Raw genomic sequence first — 14,545 nt, 5'->3', positions numbered from 1 at the left:
TTAATATATAAATGACAATAATGTATGTTTGCATTTGATGAGTTAGATCAAGCCCGATCAAGTATTTAATGTTCTGTTTCCAGTCTCTCTCCTTTCAGTTTAGCCTGTATGCTAAGTCACTCCAGTCGTCTCCGACTGTGTGCCACCCTGTGGACTGCAGCACGCCAGCTGTCCATGGGATTCTCCAGGAATCCAACCTGCATCTCAAGTCTCCTGCATTGGCAGGCAGGTTCTTTACCACTAGCGCCACCTAGGAAGTCCCTTCAGTTTAAGCTGATCAAATTGAGAAAAAATGTATTGCCTTTTCTCAACTGATAGTGGATGTTAATTTCTTCTTATGAAATGCCAGTTTTTTAATTATTTTTTTTATGGTTTTAGGCTATGTTATTGGGCTTCCCTGGTGGCTCAGAATGTAATGAATCCATCTGCAATGCAGGAGACCTGGGTTTGATCCCTGGGTTGTGAAGAGCCCCTGGAGAAGGGAATGGCAACCCACTCCAGCATTCTTGCCTGGAGAATCCCATGGACAGAGGAGCCTGGTGGGCTATAGTCCATGGGGTCGCAAAGAGTCAGACACAACTGAGCGACCTAGCAAACAAGTAATGCTATGTTATTAGGTGAGTAAAGGTTTAGAACTATTGTATCTTTGTAATAAATACTTCCTTTTTTCATTCAGTAATAATTCAATAGCATATAACTAAATCAACTGTTATTCTCTCTGTATTTGGAAAATACTAGTTTTCTCATGGCCTCTATTACTGACAAAAAGTCTGCTGTCAATTTAATCTATTCCAGGTATGCTTTTTCTCTCTGCTTTTCTTTAAAACTGTGTGTGTGAGCACATTCTTCAGATTTGCTTCTATTTCTCTTGCTGAGGATTTGGTAAGCTTTCTTATTCTGAAGACTCATGCTTTTCTCAAACTGTGGAAAATTATTAGCCACTGTCTCTCCTAGTCAGCAATTCTTTAATTAGATACATAATGACTGTATTGTTTTCTAATCCATGCCTACATACTCATATTTTTCATCTCTTTACCTTTCTGTGTAACACTCCTCCAGCCACTAATTCCCTGCATGTGTTCTTAATGTTTTACCTGTCCACTATATTAAATTTTAAGTAATTATATAAACTTCTAAAAATTCACTTTTAGTCTCTTAAAAAAATTTTAATGCTATACTATTTTATAATTTGCTTGGAATCCTTTTATCTCTACAATGTTTATTTTATATCCCTATAAAATTTTGTTTCCAGTTCATCATGACTTGTTTCTTTATGGAGTTTATAATTTTGGTCAGAAAGCTCACGTCCCTAACCCACTCCTCAGTGTGGCATTTCTGTAAGCCCTGAGCTGTCTATGTAACCTTACAGAGATTATTTCAGGTTTGCTCCTACCAGAGTACAGTACCAGAAATTTTAATTGCCCTAGATCAATCTTCTCTTCAAGAAAATTAAGAGATACTAAGAGAACATTTCATGCAAAGATGGGCACAATAAAGGACAGAAACGGCATGGACCTAACAACAGATGCAGAAGAGATTAAGATGACATGGAAAGAATACAAAAAACTATACAAAAAAAGATCTTAATGACCCAGATAACCACAGTGGAGTGGCCACTTAGCTAGAGCCAGATATCCTGGAGCGTGAAGTGGGCCTTAGAAAGCAACATGAATAACAAAGCTAGTGGAGGTGATGCAATTCCAGTTGAGCTATTTCAAATCCTAAAAGATGATGCTGTTAAAGTGCTGCACTCAACATGCCAGCCAATTTGGAAAACTCAGCAGTGACCACAGGACTGGAAAAAGTCAATTTTCATTCCAATCCCAAAGAATTTCAAACTACCATACAACTGAGCCTATTTCACATGCTAGCAAGGTAACGCTCAAAATCCATCAAGCTAGGCTTCAACAGTCCATGAACCAAGAACTTTCAGATGTATAAGCTGGATTTAGAAAAGGCAGAGGAACCAGAGAAAAGGCAGAGAAAACAGAGATCGAATTGCCAACATCTGTTGAATCATAGAAAAAGCAAGGGAATTCCAGAAAAACATCTACTTCTGCTTCACTGACTACACTAAAGCCTCTGACTGTATGGATCACAACTAACTGTGGAAAATTGTTAAAGAGATGGGAATACTAGACCACCTTACCTGCCTCCTGAGAAACTTATATTCAGGACACGTAGCAACAGTTAGAACCAGAAATGCAACAATGGACTGGTTCAAAACTGGGAAAGGAGCAAGTCAAGGCTGTATACTGTCACCCTGCTTATTTAACTTCTATGCAGAGTACATCATGCAACATACTGGGCTGGATGACTCACAAGCTGGAATCAAGACTGCTGGAAAAAATATCAGCAACTTCAGATATGCGATGATATCACTCTAATGACAGGAAGTGAAGAGGAACTCAAGGAATTCCTGATGAGAGTAAAAGAGGAGAGTGAAAAAGCCGGCTTAAAATTCAACATTCAAAAAACTAAGATCACGGGCATCTGGTCCCATCACTTCATGGCAAATAGGATGGGAAAACATGGAAATAGTGACAGATTTTATTTTCCTGGGCTCCAAAATCACTGTGGATGGTGACTGCAGCCATGAAATTAAAAGACGTTTGCTCCTTGGAAGAAAAGCTATGACAAACCTAGTGAAACTCACTCAGTCGTGTCTGACTCTTTGCAACCCCATGGACTATACAGTCCATGGAATCCTTCAGGCCAGAATACTGGGGTGGGTAGCCATTCCCTTCTCCAGGGAATCTTCCCAAATCAGGGATGGAACCCAGATCTCCCACACTGCAGGAGGATTCTTTACCAGCTGAGCTACAAGGGAAGCCCCATGAAAAACCTAGATAGCATAATAAAAAGCAGAAACATCCATTTTCACTTTTGAAATTTTTTATATAAAGTAATTGCATGGTGCAAGGCTATGTAACAATCTTGCATTTTATGACAAATATTTATTTCTGTTAAACTGAATATACAATTATTGTTCCCTAGGCAACCAATTCTTGCTTATAACTACAATTTCATGTTAACAAAACACAGACGGTGAAAAGACAACTTTGATTGTGTAGATCTAATTACAATAATAAATAAAATAATCTATACCAAAAAAAAAAGCAGAGACATCACTTTGCTGACAAAAGTCCATATAGTCAAAGCTATGGTTTTTCCAGTAGTCATGTACGGATGTGAGAGGTGGACCATAAAAAAGGCTGAGTGCCAAAGAATTAATGCTTTTGAATTATGGTGCTGGAAAATACTCCTGAGCATCCCTTGGACTGCAAGGAGATCAAACCAGTCAATCCTAAAGGAAATCAATCCTGAATATACATTGGAAGAGACTGATGCTGAAGCACTCCTAAACTCTGGCCAGCTGATACAAAGAGCCCACTCACTGGAAAAGACCCTGATGCTGGGAAAGACTGAGGGCAGGAGGATAAGGCGACAACAAAGGATGAGATGGTCAGATGGCATCACCGAATGAATGGATATGAGTTTGAGCAAACTCTGGGAGACAGTACAATTCATTGGGTCCCAAAGAGTCAGACAGTATTTAGAAAATGAACAACAGATCAATTTTTACCCTCTTGATTTAGCACTCTATTACCATATCAGACCCCATGGCCACACCCTAGAGAAGTTAGCAGATACTCAAGAGATCTTGCTCCTGTCCTGATCATTGTTGTTTCCTAAACCATATGGCTGCTGAGCCCTGCCTGTGCCAGGTCTCACTGGTAAAGAAGAACAAAGGGGAGAAGTGAGATTACTTGCATGCCAGACTATAAACTAAGTTAAAGCACTCAAATTACAGCAAGAGTATTCATCAAACACAGGGTCAGCCAGGCAGGTAAATAAACACCACGTACATAAGGTTCTGCAGAATTTCTTAAAGTTATGTATTAATCAAATACTGTAATTAAAGGTAAATAAAAAATGTAATTTTTGTATTTAATAAAAAAGTTAAAGGTAAATAATTAAGCTTCCTTTTCCCTAAAGAAATAATTTATCCAAGTTTGTCATAGTAGAGTTACTTCAAATTACACTCTTTAGAAAAGGACTTTTCAAGCAAAATAACCCTATTGAAGTTTTAGGTTTAGTATGAACACTCTGGTGACATAAAAGAACAAATATATCACAGGCTAACATATACAAAACCAGGTTTACACACATGCTAAGTAAGCTTTTAAAATCTCCAACAAGCCTAACTGATCTGTATGAACTGTGGAAAGTGACTAGCCTAACAAAAAGCCTCTGCAAATAAGGATATAGTTGACTTCTAAAAGAAGTTTATAAAATAATATTTTCAGACCAGTGTTCTCTCTTGAAAATCAAGTAGCATCATAAACTGACTCCATATTTCTGGAAAATAAGTTGTCAATATATAACAAAAGCAACAAAGCTTCTCTGAACAGGAAATCTACTTTGGAGTACACTCTAGATAAATAAATATACGAAACAAAGAAAACTGTACTAAGATATTCTCAGCAGTACAACGATATTATAACAGCCAATGATTAAAATCAAAGTCACAATTAAAGTAATGCTGAAATTACATGATAAAGATGGACAAACTGTGTCAACATTTACATAAGCATAAGTAAAAATGCAGAATACATAGCCACCTATTGTAACTAACTAAAAAAGCAGGTATCCTTACAAAGGATTTTGGATATAGAGAACTGAGCATTTAATACTAACCAGAGTCTTATTTTTCACTGTTACTAATTTTAAAAATCAAATAAGAATTTAAATATATATTTAAAATATATTTGACTACATACCAATTTATTCCTATCATGGTATACATAAGAATTCCACCTTAAATTTTTTAGGAAGAAGCTGTGTATAAATGTAGTTAAATCCTAAGATTTTAGCCAATTTAGGAATCATTAAAAAATATTTATCATAATATTATTCAACCTCAATAGTGTATTTCTAGTCCTCCTTTAGCACATTTTTTCCCCTTGAAAATGGCACCTGTTAGTAGCAGACTGAACAATTTAATAAAATGTCACATGAAAAGCCAAGGTAACTAGATACATGTCCTCGGTTTATACCTCTAACTGGTTCATCTTGAAAACTGTGTTTCAATGCCTTCCTTTCTTCTCTAGAAAAATGATAGCATATAATCACTTAAACCACTGTATATCAAAGATATATAATAAAAACAAACTCTTCTCCCCTTACCCTCATAATAAATAATTATTGAAAAAAAATTTACTCTTCCTTCCCTGCTCTTTCTAAATTTCTTAGTGGTCTCACCCAACCTCTTTTCCACACAGGCTCCCACAGAAGCAATGAAGCGGTCATGGCAAACAGTATTAAGAGATGCCGCCAACATACACATCTCATTTCCAGAAAATGCATGAACATGTACTCAAACACAGTGCCACATTTCAGAGACAAAACATTCACATAAAACTGTCTCTTCTTTGGTCCTTTAACTCTGAGGGTGACCCTAAACAACCTCTTTTCTTCCATACAATGGAAGAAACAGCCTCACACTCAACACCTCGAGCTCTACTAATCCATGGCACAACAGCGGACTCTCCCCACCTGTCAGGTGGTAAAACAGGTGTTAAGTCTGTCCATACTGGGCCTACAATGACGCTTCAATAATTTATATGAGGATGCCTAATTTTATTAAGATGCATAACTATACTTTTTTTCTCTGTCTTTTGAGACCTCATCTCTGAATATAAATGTGGTCTCTCCACAGACCATGAAATTACAAAAGGATTCCTCTGTCACCTTACTGGTGGATTGAGAAGCAGTATAACACAGTACAAACTGTATTAATAAGGTAATTCTGGCAGTCAAATTAATGCAATAATGGCATTTACCAAAAAAGTTCTTAATCACTTTTTCCCCCCAAAAAGGGACCTCTGGTAAAGTCTATGAACTCCTTCCTAGAAAAGTATCTTTAAGATACATAAAATACACATTATCACATAAAAAGCCAATTATATTGAACTATAACTATCAAAAATATAAAACACAAATTTATGATACAGTAATATATGTGCTTTATTAATCTTTAAATAAATATCTACCAGTGTATCTAATAATTAAGTAATGATGGGTATTAAACATCATTCTGAGATCTGCGACAATAATGCATCATGAAAATATCTACAATTTCTATTGGAAACAGTCTCTGCTACTGCTGCCCACATTCATAATGGAAGAAAACATGTAAAGATGTAAGTTTTCTCTCTATTCAAGTTTACAGACCTACAGTATTAAAACCTCAAATATACAAAGAACTGTTTATTAAATTTTTTAGCTCTGTTAAGTACTGAATCTAACAGCAGTAATAATGTACTTTACCTACATAATGCCATGACTTTTCAAGAGAAGCAGAGGACAAGAATTTTAGCTCCAAAAAGAAATAAGGCCAAAAGCAAGCACAAGGGTAGTAAATGGAATTATTTGCAGAAAGTTCACTCTTCAGCCACTTTACCTACATCATCTAATCTTCCTAATAACTACCCTTCCTCCTTCTGACCAAGGTAAGAATCACAATCCCTTGTTCTTCTAACTAAGCAAATGAAGATTCAAATAAGTCACTTGCCCAAGGTAGTAAGGCTAGCCAACAAAGTCAGAAGTCCTCTTTGTCCAAGTCCGGTGCTCTTTTGGCTATCCTATTCTGCGTTCCTCTGACATCATTCTAGAGAAGCTCATCCCAATTACCAGAGCATTTCAAGAAGTTAAAGCTCTTTCCTCTATTGTTTTCAGGTCAAAAAAACTACTTCTAAAGATGCTATAAGTGCACATTAATATTGATATAATTACCTTTGTAAACTAATTTTCTGTAAGGAAGACAGGCAGTTCTAAATAAGGTATTAAGTACTTGCTTATGTAGGAAGTGATTTCTGGGCTCGTTTGGTCGAGGGGTATGATTCTCGCTTTGGAAGTGATTTCCATTCAAGGAAATAAAATATTCCACATTTTGAGCAATACACACATTACTGGAAATGCAAAGCAAATGTCTAGAACCTAAAACAAACATAAAGCAGAAAGCTAAGTTTTACACTGAATTTAAATTCTTTTCTAAATGAATTTTTTAAACTTGAAAACATTATATCTGTATTGTTTCCTAGGAGGGCAGAAAAACAATATAGTACCATTTGCAAAAATTAATTTTAAATGTTAAAAGGTAAGAAAGCTAAATCCAGTCCAATTTCTTCACTTTACATTTAAGGAAACATCAAAAATTCATATAATAAATGTTTAAAAATGGAAAAACAAAGACAGGTTCGTGTAAGTTTCCTAGGTACAGGAAAGAAACGTCTTAAACTGACCTGAGGAATCCTCTCCACATGTTTTGAAACACCAGCTATTACAGTAACTTAATTTTCAAAGCAGAATAAAGTCTGTATGTTTCTGAAATATCTTTAAAATTAGACAGTACTTTGTCATGCAGTTAGTAAGGTTACATGGCAGTCCTATAACTAAGTTTCTAACTTTTGAGATATTCGATCTCCCTTCTGAGAAACTGGAATGGTGTCTGGCTCACAGTAGGGCCTCAGATGTTTGTTAGTAAATTAAGTACATAATATTCACTGGAACTTTTCTGTTGATTATTATCAAGGTCAATTATTTTCCTCTCAGATGAGTGAACCAGTAAGCAAAAGGCTACGAGAAACAGCAACCATGAATGTTGGGGGAAAAATAAAAACCCCTAACTAGGTCTTCCAAATTCAGGCTTTTATCATCCCACTTAAGACTCTTTCAATAATCTCATTTGACAATCAAATTTAAAGGCCAGTTAATTTGACACATCTAATAATATCTATAATTGTCATATAGACTTCCCTGGTGGCTCAGATAGTAAAGCATCTACCTACAATGCAGGAGACCTGGGTTCAATCCCTGGGTTGGGAAGATCTTCTGGAAGGAAATGACAACCCACTCCAGTATTCTTGTCTGGAAAATCCCATGGATGGAGGAACCTGGTAGGCTACAGTCCATGGCGTCGCAGAGACGGACATAACTGAGTGAATGAACTGAACTGAAGAGACTTGCATGCACACATATACATGTAAACTATACCTGCATATAACCTATAGCCATCCTCCCACATACTTTAAATTATCTCTACATTACTTATAATACCTAACACAATGTAAATACTATGTAAATAACTGTAAATACAATGTTAAGTGCTATGTAAATCATTGTAAATACAATGTAAATGCTATGTAAATACTTGCCAGCATGTAGCAAATTCAAGTTTTACTTTTCGGAACTTTCAGAATTCTTCCCCACCCCAAAGGAATACTTTTAGTCAAGCTTCGGAAAATGCACAGATTTGGAGTACCAACTTTGCTTAATAACCAAACTAGAATTTTATAGTTTCCTTCAGTCTAGAATCTAGAAACAACTTAAATATCAAGACTGCTAAGGATGGCTAATGAAAGTTTAGTCCATCCCACACTCTCAATAAAAGTCAAGGCGTGACTGGATTCAATTAACCGGGGCTGAGATCTCCTTAAGACCCCATTCTCCCTTTTAATGGTCCCTCTATTACACTCATGCCCACATCATTCTGAGTACTACCAGGATTTCTGATTACAAAAAATTACTCTGGTTATAAAAAGGTTATTAGCTAATTTAAAGAAACAAGTTTTTTTTAGTACAAAACAAAAAGAATTTGCATCACAAAAAACTGTGCTTACAATACTGTTACACTGAATATGAATTACAGTTTATATACACAAAGAGCATTTAAATACACTTCATGGTATATAAAATGGCACGAGTATATTCCCATTAAAGTGTGATGGTCTCATTATCTTACTTAACAAGTGCAAAGAGTATCTGGCATTTGATCATAAAGGTCGAAATGTATGGATGATACCTTAAAGCAGGAGTCAGCAAACGTTTCTGCAAAGGGCCAGGTTAAGTAAACCTTTTAGGTGTTGCGGCCCACAAAGCCTCTGTTGCAACCGCTCTCTGTGGGAGCACGATAGCAAGCACAGACAACAGGTAAACCAATGAGCTAGCATGCGCTGAAATAAAATTTTATTTACAAAAACAGGTAGTGGGCTGAATTTGGTCTACAAAGTAGCTTGCTGATCTCTTCTTAACAGTAAAGAGAATGTCATTTTGCAATAAATCAACTTTACTAGAATTAAAACTGTTTATTTTCAAATATAAGTAAATTATGCAGAAAAGCAGAAAAGAAACAATGTTTCTAGACCATTCTGTTCATATTAGATCACCTGATTGTAAAAGAAAGTCCGATGACCTTATTGATACATATAACTAGCCTCTATAAAATGTACTTCAGAATTCTGCTGAAAGGTAACTGATATTGCAATAGGAAAAAAAAATAAAACTCTTATGAATGTGCAAGATTTTCTATACATATTGGCTATTCAAAAATACAAAACAAAAAAACACACCTATACAGGGACTTCCCTGGGAGTCCAGCAGTTAAGAGTCCACCTTCCAAAGAAGAAGGAACTAGGATCTCACATGCCACAGGGCAACTATGTCCGCAGGTCACAATTACAGAGCTCACTCGTTCTGGAGCCCATGCGCTTCAATCAGAAGCCCCTGCTCACCAAGGAAAGATCGCTCATGCAGCACAAAGACACCATGTGCTGCAACTAAGGCCCAATGCACTCAAAAATGAATAATATTAAAGAAAAAAAAAACCTATACAAATACTAACCTGAAAAAAACTAAGAAGATAAACTGGATTCACTATTAAAAGGAAAGAAGAAATAAACAAGTGAATCTTATGAACCACAATTTCTTTCCAAACAGTTTCCAGGTAAAAACCTGTATCTATCATCGGCACATTTCACTATCCAAAATCATAAACCCTTTTTTAAAGGATATTTTCCAGTGTCAGTTATATACCACACCCTAGGAAGAAAACAAAGTGAGTTCACCTTCAATCATGAAAAAAATTTACACAGGTACGTAAACACTTCTTATAGGAAATTCCATTCTAATTTCAAATGATGAAAATCCAAGAAATATTAAGTACTGAATGCTCAACATGGTAATAAACAAACATCCTTTCACTGTTTGTTACAAAATAAGCTTACTTTTAAAGACTTTAAAATTGCAAATAAGGAATATATATAAAGTATATATTTACCCTTCCATAAATATTGGCATTTTCTATTTAATAGGAATGGCTAAGAGCAATTATCTCTGAAAAACAAGACCGGGGGGTGTTCTGGGAAGTTGGGGAGAACTTTTAACATCTTTCTGTTTTTTTTTAACTTTGTCATAAAATTTATTAATTTTATAATCATGTAAAGTGGTTTAAAATACATGGAATGTAAATGAAGATTGAAAAACATACCAAGAACTAATATAAACAGTAAAGCAGGATTCCTCTGAAAGAGGCTAGAAATTGAGGAAATCTCTGAGGTCAGACTGGCCACCTACCACTCAACAGATGAGCATATACTTGCTGCAGAAGTTAGGGAAGTTCCCTGAAGGGCTTCTGACACCATGAGGTTTAAAATCACCTTGTAAGAGTGGAATTTACAGCAATCCAATCCAGTTCCACTGACTCCAGTAAGCCAACGGTAGTTATCAGGGTCCCGAGAAGAGCTACTGGTCTGTAGGACATCCAAGCCATCCAAGAAAGGGTGACTTTCTTGACTTCCCAGATTTACACCAATCGCATAGTATTATATTAACTATTCTTTATCAAGTATGTTCACCAACATAACTATCCTCACAGTCTTAACAGGACACACTTTTTTAGGCTTTGGTCTTTGGGAAATATTGATTAAAATTTGTCATTTTGAAATGATGTATGTTAAGTTGAATTAAGTTAAAAATAAATGAAAAAACTTGACTCCCATCCTAACTTAAGATTTCAGACTCCACTGTACTAGAAAATTACATTAGATTATATTAGAAGATTCAGATCTGAAATTAAGATAAAATATACAAAGACTTTCATTTCAACCGCCTGCCAAAGAGAAAAATGAATAATAAAATCCAATTCTGCTTCTGGGACTAGAGAAAGCAAAAAACTAAGAAATAACCTTGTTCTCTGAGACTACTGAGTGTTAGCAAAAGAGAGAAAGAACAGCAATCTGTCATTTCTCACCACCACAGAAAAAAGATATCAATTTAATTTCCAGTTAATGCAAATGTCCAAAACAAAGGACAGACTAAACATACTTTCCCCATGCTGAAATTAATTTCAGTTCTGAGTCTCTCCTACGCTCTGCCAGGCTTGGAAATACAGTAGTGAACAAAACGATGTATAATCCACAAGGGCAAGAATTCAACATTCCTAAAAGCCACAAATTTTGTTTCATTTAAATAGCCTGTAAAGAATTTCAATGTGTATCTATTCATCCCTCACTAAAAAAAAAAAAAAATTGTTTAATACCATTATGTATCTTTAAAAAGTAACTAAGCAAAAGAAACAAAGTGCAATTTATTTTACAGATGAATTACAATCCACTAACTTCAAAAGAAATGTTTTACGTTTTTACCACATTTGAAGTAATTATTAGTCTTTGGAAGACAATGCACACGTGAAAATAATGTAATACTGAAAAAAATTTTAATGCAACCCTGAATATTAGTCTCTCTTCTTAACTCTAATAATGCTGTTATGGCAAATGGATTAAGCCATTATTTATCCAGCAAATGAACGGGGCAATTGTTCATTCAGAGCTCCATCCGACATATAAAAGAGTATTTAGTGCTCTAAAAAAAATGTATGCTCGGTAAACAATAGATTGCAATGCCTATTTTCGAGCGCTCGTTTATCAAACAAATGCTTACTATGTTAGGTATCTACATTTACACCATGCTTGTCTATTGCCACAGAACTCATTAAAATTTCGACAAAAATCTCAAGTAGATTTTAAAACATATCGTTGATAGAAGCTGACTTTCAAGACATTGCCAACCTCGCTAATAATCCACTCCTTAATGGTATTTTAAAAAAAGAAAAAAACGCTCAATACACGGTATGAATAAAGAACCATGCTACATCTGGAGAGGATGTGATGTGCTCTATTTAAATTAAAATAATATAGTGCTTCCCCGACCGCCCCTTTCAAAGTTAGCCTGAGAATTACGTTTACAACCCTTTAAAGGAAGAGGGGACTGCAATGTACTCAACTTGTCTACTGGGATCTAAGATACAAAATCGGAGAAAGTTACGGGGCTCCGGGGGAGCCTGCAACTTCAGAGCAGCAGCAGAAGCTATGGCCGGGGCCGGAGCCGCCAGGGCCGCCGCGCGGGTGCGGGGGCCGCTCGCGCCCCGAGCCCCGTCACGCAACCTCCCTCTGCCGCCACGGCGGAACTCACGCTCTCTAGTAATTCAACACCTTTACTCTCAAATCGGAGACCGGGGAGAAGTGGTAACAATTCCTTCCCTACCACAGCAAAAAAAAAATGTCATTTTTCCTAAGCTTAAATCTGAATTCTCAAACTGCCTAAAAGGGACGAGCCAGGCCGAGCCCGGGGCGGCGCCCGAGCGGCGGGAGCCCGACCGAGCCCGGGGCCGACGCTGAGGGCGGACCCGCGCCCGGGGGGGAGCAGCTCGCGGCGGCGAGTTCAGGCCGCGGCCGAGACGCTGGCCAAGCCTCGCGGCGTCCGCGACCCCGGGAGCGGCCTGGCCGGCCGGACCGCTAACACATGCGGCGCCGCGGGCCTGGCGGCGAGGCCCCCGGGCAGCACGGGGCGCCGGACTTCTCGCCGCCACCTCAGCGGCTGCGGCGGAGCCCGGGAGCGGCAGTGGGGGAAGGGAGCGCGCCGGCGGCTTACCTCAGGAGCGGGCGGCTCCTTCCCGCCGCGAGAGTGGCCGGGGCGCTGCGCGGCGGCGGCGGGCGTCGCGGCTGCGGCAGAGGGAGAGAGACAGAGAGAGGCGGCAGTGGAGCGAGCGCCGGGACGCCGGAGAGGAGAGGCACCGCCGCCACCGCAGACAGCTCCGCAATATGGCTGCCCGGCGACTCCTCGAGGGAGAGGCGGGGCTGCCCCGCGCCCCGCGCCCCCCGCCTCCCCCTGCCGGCCGGCCGGCCTCGCGCCGCGGCCCGAGCGCAAAGGCCGCTGCGGCGGCCGCCGCCGGGCCGCCCGCGCCCCGCCCCGGCCCAGCCCCGCCCAGCCCCTCGGGCTCGCGGCCACTCGCCGGCCGGGGCGTCGCCCGGGGGAGGGAGGGTCTCCGTCCGGGGCGGGGACGCGCGAGGACCCGGCCGCGACTCCGCAGTTCCGAGGGAACTGGGCCGAGCACGAGGGTGGGCGACTCCTTCCGTGCGGGGGACTGGGCTAGAGTGATGCCCGAGGAAGCGGAACCGCCCAAACCCAGAGCTGGGAGTGGGCCTGCCGCCTCCCCGCGGGCGGTGGAAACTTGAAACTCCCGCTGGTGCCAGAAAATTCACTGAGAGCGTTTCCATCGCCCCCAAGGAGGAATTCTTTCCCAGGGAATACACAACCGAGTAGAGCGCGTTACTTGGCTGTTGAAAGCTTGAAAATCCTGGACCAGGAGAGAGAAAAAGGCCTGCCTTAGAAGGATTTATATATGCAATGAAGAACTTTATTTTGGCAGTGTTTACCCAACCAGAAAAACTTGCTTTTTCAGGGATAATTTTTAGGCCCCACGAAAATCCTAATCGAGAATGCAAATTTTTATCCAGGCAAGGAAGAAGTCAGTAAAAGAAAAATGATGCAAGTGGGACCGCAAAGAGCAGCCAAACCTAGATTATCTTTGACTTTGTGAAAGTTAGGCATTTGATCATGATCTGACTAGCCCACTCGTTTTAGTGGTCGGGACTAGACAGACTTATGGTCGATGTTCTGTCATCTACTCCCATTCTTCTGGTATTTTCTGGGATTCAAAGAGCAAAACTTGCTCTGCGTATGGAAATAGCAAGTGCACAAAATCAGATTAGCCTAGTTTGCCCTGTTTTATATAGTTTACTTTTTATTAACAAAGTTTGAAAGTGTAAATTTTGCTCAGTCGTGTCCGACTCTTTGCGACCCCATGGACTGTAGCCCGCCAGGCTCCTCTGTCCATGGAGTTCTCCAAGCAAGAATACTGGAGGGTAACAATTCCCTTCTCCAGGGGATCTTCCTGATCCCAGGATGGAACCAGGGTCTCCTGCATTGCCGGCAGATTCTTAAGGGTCTGAGCCACCACTGAAGCCCATTCAAATACAACCTCACTAGTGTACTCAACTTTTCTAGAACAAATAATTTGTATCCTTTTTGCTTTACTGTTTGTCTTCCCTGAGACTATAGCTTTTTCCTGAAACTCTCCTCTGATCAGTTTCATTAAATTTACTCTTCAGTGTATTTCCACCATTGCCCTTTGAGACCACTTGGAATAATTAAAAGTCCCAAGAGTTAATTCTAAGGCCTTTAGAGTGCAGAGTCCTCCAAGATGGGAACCAGGTGTGGGCCTTTTTTAAACTATAGGATTACTCTCTGACCTTCTCCCTGGGGTGGAACAATTGAGACCACTTGGATCAATCAAAAGTCCCAAGAGTTAATTCTAAGGCCTTTAGAGTGCAGAGTCCTCAAAAGATGGGAACCAGGTGTGGGC

The 14,545-nt window shown here is 39.4% G+C and overlaps 1 protein-coding gene across 2 annotated transcripts in view; it reads right to left on the bottom strand.

The window, feature by feature from the left end:
- The window catches only part of RDX (radixin), a 101,137-nt gene extending 88,277 nt beyond the window's left edge, over window positions 1-12,860 (bottom strand). For both annotated transcript variants that reach the window (XM_020869987.2, XM_020869988.2), the window contains exon 1: window positions 12,772-12,860. The gene's annotated coding sequence lies outside the window, so the exon portion shown is untranslated. The remainder of the gene's footprint in view (window positions 1-12,771) is intronic.
- Between the last annotated feature and the right edge of the window lie 1,685 nt (window positions 12,861-14,545).

Source organism: Odocoileus virginianus, chromosome 10, assembly GCF_023699985.2.
Source record: "Odocoileus virginianus isolate 20LAN1187 ecotype Illinois chromosome 10, Ovbor_1.2, whole genome shotgun sequence".
NCBI lineage: Eukaryota > Metazoa > Chordata > Mammalia > Artiodactyla > Cervidae > Odocoileus > Odocoileus virginianus.
The sequence above is the reverse complement of the archived record's forward strand: the minus strand, read 5'-3'. Positions and strand labels throughout refer to the sequence as shown.